The sequence below is a fragment of the Ptychodera flava genome, chromosome 11 (assembly GCF_041260155.1).
Source record: "Ptychodera flava strain L36383 chromosome 11, AS_Pfla_20210202, whole genome shotgun sequence".
In the NCBI taxonomy this organism is placed as follows: Eukaryota; Metazoa; Hemichordata; class Enteropneusta; family Ptychoderidae; genus Ptychodera; species Ptychodera flava.
This window is the reverse complement of record NC_091938.1, coordinates 6,496,413-6,500,286: the sequence shown is the minus strand read 5'-3', so window position 1 is coordinate 6,500,286 and position 3,874 is coordinate 6,496,413.

Genomic DNA, 3,874 nt, shown 5'->3' with positions numbered 1-3,874 from the left:
ACATCTGTTAATTAGGACGACTGTAAGGCAATTTTTAACTTCATTTCCATAGACAACTCATGTCCATGGACATTGTATAAAGTAAACTTTATGGAGTGGTTCGCCAAAGGCAGCCCTCCAGTTAAGAGGGTCATGGGCCATTACATAAAGTCAACTTTATTCTAGTGGACCACCAAAGGTGGCACGCCGGTAAAGAGGGCGATCATGGCTATTGCATAAAGTAGACTTTACTGGACAGGGCCGCTGAAGGTGCGCAGCCATTACCATTATTCAGTGCGTGATCCCAGGGGTCCCTCAAAAATGTTTCTAATACAGGCCGCGGCTTCAATTGGGAATTTTACGGTAAGATTGCCGTGGGGTATTACATAAAGTCAATTTATTGTAGTGGGCCGCCTGCGGCGGCCCGCCGGTAAAGAGGGTCAATCATGGCCATTGCGTGAAGTAAACCTAATTGGAGTGGGCCGCCAAAGGCGTCTGCCCGTTAAGAGGGTCATGGGTAATACATAATGTATATTTATTGTAGTGGGCCGCCGAAGGCGGCCCGCCGGTAAAGAGGGTCGATCATGGCCATGGCATAAAGTGAACTTTATTGTTGGTATTATGTTTTTGAAAATGTGGTGACCCCCTTTCCTACCAGTGAAAAAGCGATGACCCCCCCCTTTGCGGATTCCAAAATTACGATGACCCCCCACCCCTGAATTTTGCCGGCCCCCCCCCCCGGCCGTAAAAACTGAACGGTCCCTAAATATTACTGTACAGTTACCAATGATTTGACGATGAGATACAGCTGGATATTGATACACTACCTAATTAGGTTTGTCAGTTTGCTGGCGAATTTACCCTTTTAGTTGTCAACTTTTACAGCTTTGCGCCAACATCAGACAGACTAAAACAGCAGGTGACACAGCAAGATGTCTGTAACTAATTTACTATGTAGTATGTTTATATCTTTACAACAGCTATCCGTTTCAATGGTGACACACACAGAGACTGGTTGCCAAGTTTTACAAGCAGTTCAAATTCACGGAGAGGTGGTAAAAGAACGACGTTACTGCAAATTTAGACTCAGAGGACAGTGTTCTTTGTAGTTGAATATCAATAAAGTTCATGACTTCAAAAATAATAGAGTGATGTGTAAAATGAACAAACTTTACTTTGGTTATCAACAAATGAATGACACCACATTTCTCAATGAGCTGATATCGGGGCCTACTTCAGTACGAAGTGAACTTGGGGGTTTCAGGCTATTTCGTGAACGTCATTTGTTTTCTATATTGACAAGACTGTAGCGACAAGCGATAAAAAACATTGCAACATTGTAAGAGTGTTTATCATTTCTAGTTGATCCGACGTTTTTATTAAACACAAAAAAATAATAGACAGTGTTCTTTGTAGTTGAATATCAATAAAGTTCACGACTTCAAACAAAATCTAAAACTAACACACAAATCGATCTGAAAGAATCAGAACGTTTGAGTAGCGATAGCAATGTCTGGAAGTCAGGGCTTTGAGTCAGCAACTTTCTAGTCTAATAACTGAACTGAACTGCTTGTAAAACTTGGCAACCAGTCTCTGTGTGTGTCACCATTGAAACTGATAGTTGCTGTAAAGATATAACATACTACATAGTAAATTAGTTTACAGACATCTTGCTGCGTCACCTGCTGTTTTAATCTGTCTGATGTTGGCGCAAAGTTGTAAAAGTTGACCACTAAAAGGGTAAATTCGCCAGCAAACTGACAAACCTAATTAGGTAGTGTATCAATATCCAGCTGTATCTCATCGTCAAAATCATTGGTAACTGTATAGTAAGATGTCGACATAGGTTTTCACACTTTGAAGAAGATTAATTTTAGCTTAAAATGGCGGTCGATATAAAAAAAAGGGGCTGGAATTTGTAAAATGAGTGTGTTTACGTGTTTTAAAACATACTCTCATCCCTTCGCGAAAGTTATGAGGCCGGCCAAAATCGGGTCGAAATACGCGCCGCGCCGACCCAATTTCAAACTCGATCGAGCAGCTGAGAGCATAAATTTAGCAAGCAGCTCTTCGACGTCTATGAATGCACAATGGATATAATAGCCGTACCAGTCAGTTAATTTCAAAGAATTACACATTTCCTCAGTCGTCAAATATGCCGAATTTACCATCTTAGAAAGGAATTGAGCGGAATAGGAAAAACGTGAAGTGAGTACACTGTAAGCTGTAGCGTCGTAACTCGTTCGTGATTTGTTGCTGTACGAATAAAACATTTTAAAGGTATTTTCGTCGTCTGCTCTTATATTTTCGTTACTGGCTTGCCTAAATAGAACTGAATTTCTTTCACAACAACCTAAACGAAAGTTTTACTTTCCCTAGTATCTTACATTGTCTCCGAAACCCGCACCGGTGCCACCGGACAACTCATGACCTTTGAATCTCGCCGACAGGTACAAATTGGAAAATAATATGTGCACATCGTCTGTCGCGAGTATTTTCAGTACAGTGCGGTTGGATTTTTGAGGCTCATTTATGGTTGTAAACGATGTAATTCATCACTCAGATATTAAATCGTCAACAGGAAACTTTTCATATAGCGGTTCTGTCAACCGAGATCGTAATCTTCGGCAGCGCAGAGTAGACGACATAAAAACACCACCGTATGGGACTGGCCGTGAACGATGACAGGTGTAGGGTCGGCAAAACATACACATTTTCAATGCGTTCGTTTGTATTTTTTGGTAAAACAACTGTACTTGTACTTAGGTGCAATGCCCATGAACTGACTGCAAACAACAAAATTTTGACCATAATCACATTCACAATGACGTTTCGGAGTGTCACAAGTCAGTAGTATAATAATAGTGGACTATGGCGATAAAAAACTACAATCTTGTTTTTAACTACATGGAATTCCCCTCTTACGCGCATGCGTGGAAGAGGGGAATTCCCACTGAGTCAGATGGGCGCGTTTGCGCATGCGTGGAAGAGGCCCCTGAGTCACTGCACAACATGTATAAACACGTTTTTAAACATGAGTTTTTAAATGGTCTCAAATCCATATGATTTTGTTTGTGTACAGATTTGACTCAATGCCATTGATGCTGGTATATTTTGACTACTTATCGCGCGATTGAAATCTTATTTTTCACAAACTCGTCAATACCATAAAAATGTTTTAAATCCCCCATCTGTATGATCATAAAGGCCAATATTTATTAGGAATATATGAGAAAAAATAAACATGCATTGCATGCACAGTTCTACTCGAAGATGTTCAACACTACCTGTTTTGACGGACTCATAAATATTCTGCAGAGGTTTTAGATATGTAGTCAGAAGTTTGTTGACCTATATTCCTAAGGGATTTTCTTGAAAAGATTCAATTTTAAATGCATCAGTGGACATTTCGGATTTATAAGTCTAAACTGACTTGAGTTAATCCAAATCTGGCAGGCTCATTGAAACCCACTGAAAGGCACTCAAAATGATGATCATAAATGGCTACACTTCGTCAAATAATAACAAAGTAAGCACGGTGACCTACCGAAAATAAAATTATAAAAAGTACAAGAAATATATGACGTAGACTCTATCTATAAAAGTTGTACAAAATTGACAATATTGGTAGGCCGAAATATTCCATCAAAGAAAACTTTAAATCTTTGAAATATTTGGTGTACTACTGCAAATTTGATGAAAAATATCAACATTGAAAATAAAAAATGAAACAAATCAATTTATTCACACAGTTTTATTCATTTAAAGTAGAATCTTTACAATTCAATTTTTAACTTTTTTGTTTTATTGTACGATGTAAACATTTCATTCACGGCATGAACTTTAAATGAATCGCTTTATATATTGATTGTAAATGATTTGTGTAAACCAGTGA